This window comes from Coptis chinensis, chromosome 9, assembly GCF_015680905.1.
Source record: "Coptis chinensis isolate HL-2020 chromosome 9, ASM1568090v1, whole genome shotgun sequence".
NCBI classification, from domain to species: Eukaryota; Viridiplantae; Streptophyta; class Magnoliopsida; order Ranunculales; family Ranunculaceae; genus Coptis; species Coptis chinensis.
The window spans coordinates 30,443,309-30,456,851 of NC_141464.1; positions in this window are offsets into that span (position 1 = coordinate 30,443,309).

Sequence of the window (13,543 nt, forward strand, 5' to 3'; positions counted from 1 at the left end):
CAAGTTTCACCTCCGTGGTCTAATAACCAAAATGTTAGGCAAGCAAACAACTATAATCAAGCTCCACCTAGGCAAGGCCGGGGACTAAGTCGAGGAAATTATAATAATTATAACAACCAAAGCGCTTGACGACAAGGTTTAGCACAAGGTCGGGGGTAATTATAATAGTTATAATACCAATAGAGGTATCGTTCGGTTAACAATAGTAACTATCACAACCCACCCATAAATAATCAACGTGAGATAGTTCCAAATCGCACCACACCGTGACTACTACACAATCACATCCGGATCGTATAGACGCCTTTATACACGTTACCCAACAACTTTTCCAATCAATGACTCAATCAAACCAACAGATCTTACAATTCATAAATCAGGGCATACAACAGTTAGCCCAAGAGAAAGCCCAACCAAAAGGCGTGTTTCCAGGATAAGCCATACCCAACCCTAAAACAACAAACACAGCCTTTGAGGTAAACGGTAATACTAGTACGGAAACGACAATAGTAGGTGACCTGAATGCCATCACCACTCTCCATTCTAAAAGAGTGGTTGATAACAAAGTAACTATGCCTATAGTTACCCCATCAGTACTCCCTACACCGGATATCGAACTAGATACCTAAGTAGAAACTGAAGACCCTACCACTGTAGAGGTACCAGTTAAACAACAAACTAAGAAACAGAAAGCCAAGGTAACACATCAAGTCGAGCCATACGCTAAATATAGAGCAAAACCACCATTCCCTCAGAAGTTAGCCATGCATGCTAACCAGGGATACAAACTTTGAGGAGATTAGGAACGTTTTCAAAAATCTAACGATAAACCTTCCTTTTCTCGAAGCTATTAAAAAGCTCCCTAACCACGCTAAGTTTCTTAAAGAGTTGTGCACTACTAGGCTTAAGACCAACATACCTAAAGACGCCTTTTAACCGGAGCGGTTCCAACTTTATCCGAAAATAATGGAATCGTTAAGTACAAGGACCACGGTCGCCCCATCAGAAATGCACCTTAGGAGATTCCTACACGACGACGACGCTTTATTAGACACGGGCGAAAGTGTTAACTTACTCCCCGTATTACTTGTATAAACAAATAGGTCTACAGGAAATGCAACCTACAAAAATAACATTGCAATTAGTGGACAGGTCAATTAAGTATCCTAAGGGTGTAGTGGAAAACGTGCTTGTTAAGGTTCGGATTTTACTATCCCCGCTGATTTTGTTATCCTCGATACGATAAGTCGCCAACTGCACTGTACCGATCATCTTAGGGTTTCTTAGCAACCGCCAACGCACTTATAAATTGCCACAATGGTAAGATGTCCTTATCTTTTGGCCATCTTACAGTTGAGGTAAATGTTTTTAAAATGATGAAACAATTACCAGATTCATCTATAGATGGGGAGGTTAGCATGATCGAGAGCTTAGCTCAAGATTATTTTAACAACACGTTTCCTGAAAACAATATGTACAAATTCCTTTCTTTTGGAACTTCAGATTTTGTAAATGACTCCTACTTAGAGGAAGTCAACACCATCCTTGAGTCCACACCAATTGTAGACCTTTCGGTTGCTCCACATATTGAGTATGAAGACTTGCTACCTAAGCAAGTATTCATTATGCAAAATGTGGATCCCGACGAAATATCTATTGATTTTCCTTTCACCCCAGTGCTTAAACCCCTTCCCCCAGAGTTAAAATATATTCAACTTGATCCGGATGGTAGTCATCCGGTAATTATATCTTCTCTGTTATCAAAGAATGAAGAGACATGTTTAATCCGGGTGATTAGGGAACATCGGTCTGCGATTGGTTGGTCCCTAGCCGACATTAAGGGAATTGACCCTAATATTTGCACTCATCGTATCCATTTGGAGGATAACGCGAAGACTTCTCGCGAACCTCGGCCGCTTGAACCCACCATGAAAGAGGTGGTTAGGGAAGAAGTCTTACGATTACTCGATGCGGGTATCATATACCCAATCTCTGATAGCGAATGGGTAAGCCCCATTCATGTAGTTCCTAAGAAATCGGGAGTTACCATGGTACGTAACGGGAATGGTGACTATGTTGTCACACAAGGCCCTATGAAATAGAGGATCTGTATTGATTATAGACGTTTAAATGCTATGACACGAAAGGATCACTTTCCCTTACCTTTTATAGATCAAATGCTCGAACGCCTAGCTGGTCATGCTTTTTATTGTTTTCTAGATGGCTACTCAGGCTATTTTTAGATTATTATTGATATTGATGACCAAGAAAAGACTACCTTCACATGTCCCTATGGAACGTATGCCTATAAACGAATGCCTTTTGGCCTTTGTAATGCTCTTGGAACCTTCCAATTGTATGCTTCATATATTTAGTGACATGGTAGAGCTTTATGGAAGTTTTCATGGATGATTTTTCTATCTATGGAGACTCCTTCACAGATCGTTTGTCTAACCTTGCCTAAGGTTTTGACACGGTGTGAAGAAAAGAGCCTCGCTTTTAAACCGGGAAAAGTGTCATTTCATGGTGAAAAGGGCATAGTACTAGGTCACATTGTATCTAGTGATGGCATCAAAGTAGATAAGGCCAAACTAGATAAGATAGCGACTCTACCTAAACCACGGATCGTCCGTGATATTAGAGCCTTTCTAGGCCATGCGGTTTTTATAGGCGGTTTATTAAAGACTTCTCGAAAATAGCTAGGCCGTTAACTAATCTGCTTTTTAAAGGATGCAATCTTTGATTTTAATTTTGACCGTAAGGGCTTTTGAAACTTTAAAAGCCGCTTCTAACCTCTGCACCAATTATACAGCCTCCCGATTGGTCTAAACCTTTCGAACTCATATGTGATGCTAGTGATTGTGCAGTTAGTGCAGTCTTGGGACAAAAACTAGATAATAAGTCCACTGTTATTTATTATACTAGTAAAACCTTAAACGATGCTCAACGGAATTATTCAACTACAGAAAAAGAATTCTTAACTGTCATTTATGCTTTAGATAAGTTTCGTTCTTATTTGGTTGGTTCTAAAACTTTAGTTTACACGAACCATGCAGCCCTTAATTACCTTCTTGCAAAGAAGGATGCTAAGCAGAGATTAATCCGATGGATCCTTCTCCTGCAAGAGTTCACATTAGAAATAAAGGACAAAAGAGTGGTCGAAAACGTAGTTGCTGACCACTTATCTAGACTCACAAACGACGATCAGAGTGATTCTGAGTCCATACCAGACTCTTTTCCTGATGAGCATCTGTATGCGATTTTTTCAGCACCATAGTATGCTGACATTGTAAATTATTTAGCGGCTGATGTTATGCCTTATAATTGGTCAAGAAATGAACGTAAGAAGTTCTTGGCCGAGTTAAGTTATACTACCGGGATGAGCCATACCTTTTAAGTATTGTGCGGATCGATTATTCATCGTTGTATTCTCGGTGGGAATACAATGAAGTTCTATCATTCTGCCATGACAAAGAGTGTGGTGGCCATTTTAGTGGGATGAAAACAGCCGCTAAAGTGCTTCAATGTGGTTTTATTGGCCTACCCTTTTAAGGATGCCCAAGTGCATTGCAAGACGTGTATTCGCTTTACCAACAACTTGGGCTTATCCGCACGGCGTAATATGATGCCATTAAATTTAATCTTGATAGTAGAAATTTTTGACGTTTGGGGCATTGATTTCATGGGTCCTTTCCCTGTTTCCCACGGTTTCATTTATATTCTAGTTGTCGTGGACTACGGTGTCTAAATGGATAGAGGCCCTAGCTTGCCGTAGCAATGACCATAAGACCGTTGTATTTTTATTAAAGAATATATTTTCTCGGGGTTTGGCATTCCTAAAGCCATCATTAGTGATGATGGAACACATTTTTTTGCAACAGAGTTGTTGCATCCCTAGTGAAAAAAGTATGGAGTTACACACAAAGTAGCAACTCCATATCATCCACAAACTAGCGGACAAGTAGAAGTTTCTAATAGGGAAATCAAAAAGATTTTAGAAACAACTGTAAACCCCGATAGGAAAAGGCCGGTCGGCGTCTATCGGATGCCTTATGGGCGATAGAATTGCTTTCAAAACTCCTATAGGTATGTCTCCCTTTAGACTTGTATTTGGGAAACCATGTCATTTGCCCGTTGAATTAGAGCACCGTGCTCTGTGGGCTATAAAAAGCCTTAGCTTCAATATTGATGAGGCAGGTGTCAAACGCAAGTTGCAATTGAATGAGCTTGAAGAAATCCGTAGCGATTCTTACGATCTCGCGAAGGATTATAAAGCTAACATGAAACATGTTCATGATAAGCAAATCTTGCGCAAAGAGTTTGTAGTAGGTCAAAAGGTCTTGCTTTACAACTCCCGTCTACATATTTTCCCAGGAAAACTAAAAACCCGTTGGTCTGGCCCTTTTCTGGTTAATGAAGTCACCCCTTACGGGGCAATCACCTTGGTAAATCCAAATGACAACAGTACGTTTCAAGTTAATGGTCAACGGTTAAAACATTTTCACGAACTTCTGTCCCCTGATGTAGAGGAAGTCCTTTTACAGGACCCTATCTATGAGGATTGACATTTGTCATTGGTGTACTTCCTTTCACTTCCAAATAGTGGTAAGTGCACCATTCAGGTAACCGGGCCCTCCCTATGGAGTGTGTGGCTGTAAGTACCGGATCCTAAGTCCACGGTTAACATAATTCACGTTTTCCACTTTTGCATGTTTTCTCGGTTTTTGAGTCATGTTCCTCTAAGGGGTGAATTATGTATTTATTGTTTTTCGTTTATCCTATAATAAACTAATAAATAAAATACATAATAATAAAAAAATTCTTAATCATAAAAATAGCAATCCAACAAGTCTTGGGAATCTGACTTTAAACGACCCGCGTTAGAACAAATTTTGTGTTTAAAAATTTGTTTGGGGGTTGGCAATCGGTCTCTCCATCTGGATTGCTCGAACTTTCCGTTTGTGTTGCTTAGGCCCATTACTTGCAGTTCAATTGGGTTGACGTAATCTTAACTTATATTTCTTTCGTTCGCATAACTTACGTTACACACGCACTTCGAGGCGTTTTTCCACCCTTTTATACGTCACCCATGGTTGGAATTGAGTGTTTTATGGATCATTGGATTGGAAATTCTCTACTGATCATTTCCATAACTCATTCGCCAAAATCGGGCCAGTAACGAAGCGGCAAATTGAGTTTGAAATTGCGCGAAAAATCGGAAAATTTCGGAATTGAAACTGGGCTTGGGCCCAAACCGCACGCACGTTTGTGCGTCTCCTTCCTTCCCAAAAAAAAAAACAAAAAACGCACGGTTTCTTTCTTTCCCTTTCAATCCCGCCGGTTACAAAGTTAAATCAAACCTTGAACACCAAAATAAAAAATAAAAAAAAAAAAAAGAGAGAGAAGGAAACCTAACTACACCCACACCAAGATAATCAAATCCAACTAAAATCTTCCTTAAACCATTAATACCACCACCCCAACTCCGAAAAACAGCCACCAATTCAAATAATCACCGCCGCCACCGTTGTTTTAGTTGTTTTTCTTCAATGGCGCTACGACGAAGAATTTTGCTAGAGCACGCATTTGAGTCCGACAGCTTCGCGCCATTTTACGACGCGGAGATGATTAGGAGGCATTGGAATGGACTGTGGTACTCGACTGAGGCGTTCTATCACCATGATTTGGTAGAACAGTTTTATAAGAAGCGAGAATTGGAGGGGGATAGGATTTTCATAAAGGTAGCAGGAACGAGGAGGGAAGTAACGAGACAGTTGTTGGGAACGAATCAGGGAATTACGCTTTGAAAGCAACACGGTAGCGACAATTCAGGAATCCCAATACCGGAGTTCCCGCTTTGATGAAGGATACCGCCGCGGAGGGTGAATACAATCCGACATCTCATTAAGTCCGCCCGGTCAACCACGAGAACCAATCAACCGGGTCAGAGCTCGGTGGATTGGTAGGAACGCCCCCGGAAAGACAAAGTCGATGATATCGGCCCGCAATGTCCGCGACGTTCTCGGATTTTGCCAACAAATAAGTATAATTTCTGCATCCTTGATTTAATGTTTAATGTGATTCGAGGAGTGGGGAAGAGCTTGGCGCCTCTTCCCGTATTGATCACTAAGATCATGCTCTCCTTTAGAGTTGTCGCAAGATCTGCTCCTATTAAGATCAAATTGTATTCTAATGCAAGTATCTATACGGATTGCATCCAAGAGACTTGGCCGTTGTCTGAAGAAAAAATGGATGAGTCGGAGGATGAAAAGGAGGATATGACATGTCTGGATGACGATGCATTAGATAAATGTAGTTCTAATTTAGAACGCATGCAAGTATTGCAAACTGCCTTGTGTTGCATTTATGGTATTTGTGAAGATATCCGAGATAGACAGTTGTAATTGAAGAAGCAAACGAACCTTCGACGAGACTTGAAATGCTCGAAGGGGTTCGTGACGATATCCCGCTAACATGGAGACTATCCACCAAAGATCAACAAGCCCGATTATGCAAGATCTCGGACTCGAGATGGAAGCACAGCGCTTGTTCCGAATAGAGATGCTACGACGCATGCCACCCGTGGAGGAATCGGTTTCAGCCGAGTCCGACAGGCATGAGCGTCGTCGCCGAAGGACAGATGGTTCAAGCCATTCTCCATCCCAGGGCCAATCTCCATCTCAGGGTCCATCTTCATCACACAACTAGGTGTTCACCATCAGTTGTGTTCGCTGTTATTTCATGGTTTTGATTGTTTTATTAGTTGAATTTTAATTAAGTAGTTAAATTTAAATATTAATGTGTTTGTTTTATGTTGTTTGGATTTAAATTTTATTTTTAATATAATTGGTTAATTTCGAGTACTGCTTATTTTTATCATTAATCCCACCTTCCCGACTTGTTTGGGGGTGGTAATATTTATAACGAGCATAATTCGTTATATGATCATCCGCGGTAAAGTAGTCTTGAAGGAAAGGTTGATAATTTGGTCGATATCGGCATATCTATGATTTGTGTGGTGGTAGCATGAAATGTATGAGAGTTTAGAAGTTACTATTCTAAATCCATTATGAAAGATACCAGGATTTTAAGAAAATCACGAAAATGGTTTGTTTCCGTTTTCGGGTTTGGAATTTTTCTATTTCCGAAAATTGCCTTAACACAATTTGGGAACTTGCCGATTCGTTTTGGAAGCTCAAAACCTATTTAAACTCCCTTCATTCTACACTAACAAACCACACTATACCCCACCATCATCCCGCACCTTTCACTCCAAGCTTTTCCTTCTTTTTCTTCCAAATTTCTATTTTAGCACTTACGAGCGCGCCTGCGCCCTGTACACTTTCCCAAATTTTAGTCAGAGCGCGACCCGCGCCCAAAATACTGTAATTCTAAAACCCACGAGCGACCATCAATATATGTGCGCACCCACTCCGCCTTCGCTAACGCTGAAAATTCCAATTTTCGGAGGGTCATCCAGGATTTTTGAACCGCTTCAAAGTAGTAGTTAAGATGACATCTCCTATAGTCATACCGAAACAGTCTTTCAAGATGTGTTGGGCACCGAGACCTATGGACATTGGTTCCGGCCACGGGATCTTGCAATTAGGATGGCGCCATCTACCGGTAAGTGATGACGATTCATATTCACCACAGCTTACTGCTTATTTCTACGACCATGTTAAATTCTATTGTAATCAGGATGGAGAACAAGAATTCTCCGTCGTAGTCGAAGACACGACACATCAATTCGATAAAAATGTGGTCGCTTTAGTTTCGTGGATTACCAATACCTGATCCTGTTCACACATGGGCATATATGACCGATAATGCATATCTTTATGATTATACATATTTCCATGAGTATTATGGGGAGGGTATTTCGAGTAATGGACCAGGGGCGATATAGCATTGCCCTTGGTAGCCTTTCCCTAAACGTAGTAGGCACCACCATGTTATTCATCCCGATGAATATTTTGGGGAATGGCGCTTCATTTCTGCAAACAAGATCGCTGGGTGACATTTTTCTCGCTTTAGGCGGGGACGTCGCCGATATGACATTCCCCGAGTTTTAGTTGCTAGTCTTAAGAGAGCCCAAACTATGAGGCGTAAGTATCTTCTTATGCCCAGAGTTGGTAAGACGCATCATCGCGTAGTTGTTTACCTGATTCTCGCGCACAATTCACAGATTGGAAAAGGGTTGAAGTCATGAGACCCACTAATTGGGTGGTTTGCTCATTCGCGAATAATGACTTGGCGGGATGGCGGTGCACCCTCAATTGGTCGCCCATGCACATCCCATCGGACATAATAACACTTAACAGGTTAGCATTAGTAGATGATAAATGGCGGCAAGCTTGGCAAGTTATAATGGACCGGGGATCTTGAAGGAACCTCATCTCTTTACCGAGGAGGAGGACGTTTAAAGCGGAGATAAGGTAAAGTTTTAGTTTTGTTATTGTCCGCTTATGTCCTAAGCAAATTTAATTGCATTAACCCCATAATGGGTGGAACTCTTATAGAGTTAGCGTTAGTTTTATTTCATATATTAGTACGCTTTAACTTTGTTTTGCAGATGTTCCTGAATTTCACACGTTTCAATAGTATTTTTCCTACCCTCTTTATTTACAATACTTTAAGGACAAAGCATGCTTCTTGTTTGGGGGATAGAAACACGTGTAATTAAGGCATCTGTTAGGATATAGATATGTATAATATGCATTTGTTTTCTAGTTAAAGTTTCAAAAAATTTCAAAAATATAAATAAATAAGTTTATGATATACACTTAGGAATATTGGTATTGTTTTCTTTTCTATGCTCTTAACAATCTAGAAGTCTCAATGAGCTTTTGCATCGAATAATTGTTAGAAACTTAGGTTAATATGTAGGTAATAATCTTTGCATCTATCTATAAATATATTACATGAGTATCTATGATTGTTAGCGATAAGTTTCTAAAATCTAAGCTAGAGTACTTATTCTACAAATCACGAGAATATAGCCGAAAAGCCTTATATGAGCGAAACATTTGAGAAATGACACAAGGGAGAAGTAAAATCCGGATAGAGAAATCACACGTCCACTTGCTTGATCACTATGCCATATCCTAAGCGAGAATTTAGGCCCTCTTTGGATCGATATAGCCAGAAATTCAAACCTATGAATTATTTTCCGCTAGTCGGCCCCTCGAGCCTTTCTTTAGCCTTTCATAACCCACAAATCCTTTACCCTGTTACAAAAACAAAATAAAAAAAAAAAAATAAAAAAAAAAAAAATCAACCTACCCAATCTAGAATAAGTCTGAGAATAGAATGAGGAAGAAAGAAGAAGAGAAAAACCGGTGTAAACAAAAGTTAGTTAATTGCTTCAGAAAATAAAGAAAAGAAGTTTCCATCCAAAGAAAAGAAAAATAAAAATAAAAATAAAATAAAAACTCCAAAAAAATAGAATAAAAGGAGTTAAAAGCCAAAGAAAAAGAAAAAAAAAATATGGCTAAGGATGGAAACAAAGTGTAGAAGCAAAAGTAAATAACAAGGTTTTCTCTAAGTTACATAATATGAAGACTCTACTATCTCAGACTTGTCCTTTTTGAATATCCATTTCCTTCCTTCTTAAACCATCTCCTAATCCCATCAACACCTAATAAAGACCTCTAGCTCAATTAGGAATAGGTTAGTGTGATAGTAAGTGGCAGATGTGTTTGATCGACTCCAAATTCCTTGTTGTCATTGAGATTGTAAGGTAAAGTGTGCCCACCGCATTAATCGAGTAATAAACTTGAGCGGAAAAATCAGAGTGGTTTCCGTCTTGACATTTATGTGAGGACCTACTTAAGGACGCTATTCTGAGTTTTCAGAAACGAACCTGCTAGGCATTTCATGGTATTACTCATAGTACTTATATTCGTATCATAGATGATTGATTATTATGCATATATTAGCTTAGGTTTTTTACTTGGTTATTCTTATTCATTTGCTAGTGAGATGTATAGATAGTTGGGACATGAATGAGGAAAACAATAGTTTTATTTCTTAGTTGTTGTAGTATAGTTGAAGTTTGTGAGTACCTTCACTGGAAAACTCTTACAAGGATATAACTCGTCCACTAGCGAATTCCTAGTGGTTTAAGGCCTTGTTGCATATGGTCAATGCAATCGCACTCAGCGAAACGAGAGTAGATAAAACTCCATTTTTGGTCACTTATTCTAATTTCTCATCTTTGCTTGAGGACAAGCAAAATGCTGTTTGGGGGTGGTTTGATAAGAGCCCAAAACTATAGTTTTAACCCTGTAACAGTCATACTTTTAGACCAATTATGTGAGTAATAATTAAGAGTTAACACTGATTACGTGTTTTTATGCATTTCAGGTTTCAAAGTCCATTATGTGCAGAAATGTGCCACTTTAGTGAGATAAAGGAGAAAAGGTCGGTTACTAAGTAGTTCCATGATTAAAGGCCAAGATTCAAGAAGACAAAGCCTTCCTAAAGCCCGGTCAAAAGCTGAAAAGTTGACACGCGTAAAAAAACAAAGACAATAAGTCACAGAACTTCCGAGGGTCAGTATCTTTGGACTCAGACCTCGGAATGGGGCCTACCTTATGTCAAACCGACCGGCTCGGAAAGAGCTTTCCAATGGTCTAATTTTTTACCCAATCAGAGGAGCAAAAGTAGACAAAAAATCTGTTGAAGCCAACTGCAGCTGAAGAGGCCTTTTTGGACTAAAAGAATTGGGTTTTGGGCCTAATTCTCTGGCCCAAAACATGGCTCCAAGCCCATGCACGATTTTTGGATCTGAAAGTATAAAAACCAAAGCTTAGCTCTTTGTTAATGGTAGCTAGTTAGACCTAAAACAATATAGATAATTCTAGATCTAGTTTCCAGTATTTTAATTAAGTTTTAGTTCCATTTTCAATTCTTGTTTTAGATTAAGTCTTTGAATCATTGTTCTTGATTGATTAGATAAAGAAAATAGTTATTTTGTCAATTTTGATTTTTGTCATCTCAATTTATAGATCTAGTTTTAATTCTTGTTGATTATCATTTCGTAGTTTAAGTAGATTGAAACATTGTTGGTTAATTTAGTTAAGTTAGAATTTTAATATGATGTGTAGTTATAATTCAATGGGAAATGATGGTTTGATGACTCAAGGCTAAAACCTCCATTAGAGGGGTTGATGAAGCCTTGACGAAAACTTAGTGGTATAGTGTAGAAGCATTGTAGAATCTATTCCAATCTAGAAGGTCGTGATTCGCCATGAGAATGGGTATACGACCTCACATGCTAGTTAGTATTCAGTAGAAATTCCATGAACACTAGGGATTGGAACTCGAATTCTTGCCGTAAGAACATAAGAATCGAGATACAAGAATCTATACTAGGTTATTAAGTTGGGTTCGAGGTGGATTCAATTCCTCTCTAATCCTTTATCTAGATTCAAAAACAATCATATTTCCATAGCATTCATAGTTAGATTCAACATAATCAATTTCATATAGGTATCGTAGTATAACACCCTTCGTAAAGCTCTCATTAGACTTAAGACCGACTAATTAGACTAGAAAACATTCCATGCTAGAGCACTAGGAGTGGAACGAATTTGTTACTCCACTCTATTTCGATAGAATTGAGAGTAGAAACTTTGATAAAAATAGACACGTAGATAGTTTTAGTTTACTTACGTTTTGAGTGCATCGTTCATTTCATAGGTAAACTATTCAATTTTATCTTATCATCGACCAACTTTATCATGCACATTGGGCGACAAGTATACCGCTACCGCACTTTTAGACCTAGGCACGAGTGTTAACCTACTTCCCTACTACTTATTTAAGAAGTTAGGTCTTCATGAATTAAAACCTACAAACATGACCCTGCAACTCGCAGATCGCTCCATCAAGTACCCAAAGGGCATCGTAGAAAACGTCTTAGTAAAGGTCCAAGATTTTTACTACCCCATCGATTTTGTAATTCTAGATACTGAAGTTACATGTGACTCCATTCCTATCATTTTAGGACGTTTATTTCTTGCAACTTCTAACGCTCTCATTAATTGTCGGGTTGGTTCAATGATAATATCTTTTAGCAACCTTTCTGTAAAAGTCAATGTATTCAACTTAATGAAACAACTTCCCAATCCTGATATTGAGGGTGAGATTAGCCTTGTTGATAGTCTGACACAGGAATATTTCACAAACTATTTTCCCCCAGACGAGGTACACCAATTTCTTTCTTTTCATAATCCTGAGTTTGATGTTGACTCGTACATTAAGAATGTCCACACATTATTAGAGTCAGTACCACTATTTGACCCTACTACTGCGTTGCCAACTAATTCAGAAGACCCAGACTCGCTCTTTTCCATTGAAGAGACAGGCCCTCACGAATCCTTGATCCCCACTCTTCCAAAACCGGATTTAAAACCTCTGTCCTCTGATTTGAAGTATGTGCATCTCGATCCTGATGGTAGTCACCGTATAATATTTTCTTTTCACTTGACTACCGACGAAGAAGCACGTTTGATTCGTGTCATTCGTGAACACCACTCCACTATCGGATAGTCCTTAAATGATATCAAAGGAATAGACCCTAGTGTATGCACGCATCACATACATCTAGATGGTGGCACAAAGACATTGTGAGAACCGTAACAACGCCTTAACCCTGCCATGAAAGAGGTGGTGAGGGAGGAAGTTTTACATTTACTTGATGCGGGTATCATATACCCTATCTCTGATAGTGACTGGGTTAGTCCTGTCCATATTGTTCCCAAAAAGTCCGGCATTCAAGTTGTTCAAAATGAAAATGGTGAATACATCTCCACTCGTATTCCATTGAAATGGAGAATTTGCATTGACTATCACAAACTTAATGCCAGAACACGTAAAGATCACTTCCCTCTTCCATTCATTGACCAGATGCTAGAACGTTTAGCCGGTCATGCTTACTACTGTTTTCTTGATGGCTATTCTGGCTACTTCCAAATTGTCATCGATCCCGCCGATCAAGAAAAGACAACTTTCACATGTCCCTTTGGAACCTTTGCATACAAACGAATGCCTTTTGGTCTTTGCAATGCCCCATGCACTTTCCAATGCTGCATGCTTCACATTTTCAGTGATATGGTGGAACGTTATATGGAAGTCTTCATGGACGACTTTTCCATTTATAGAAATTCCTTTGACAATTGCCTATCCAACCTTTCTAAAGTATTAACACGTTGTGAAGAAAAAAATATGGTACTTAATTGGGAGAAATGTCATTTCATGGTTACCAAAGGAATTGTTCTAGGTCATATTATTTCGAAAGACGGGATAGAGGTTGATAATGCTAAAATTGTTAAAATTGCTTCGCTACCTATCCCCCGAACAATTCGCGATATCCGTGCCTTTTTAAGCCACGCTGGGTTTTACAGGTTATTCATTCAGAATTTTTCTAAAGTTGCTTGACCCTTAACCAATCTCCTGCTTAAGGATGTGGTCTTCGACTTCAATTTCAATTGCAAACAAGCTTTTGAAACTCTAAAAACCACCCTGACTACCGCTC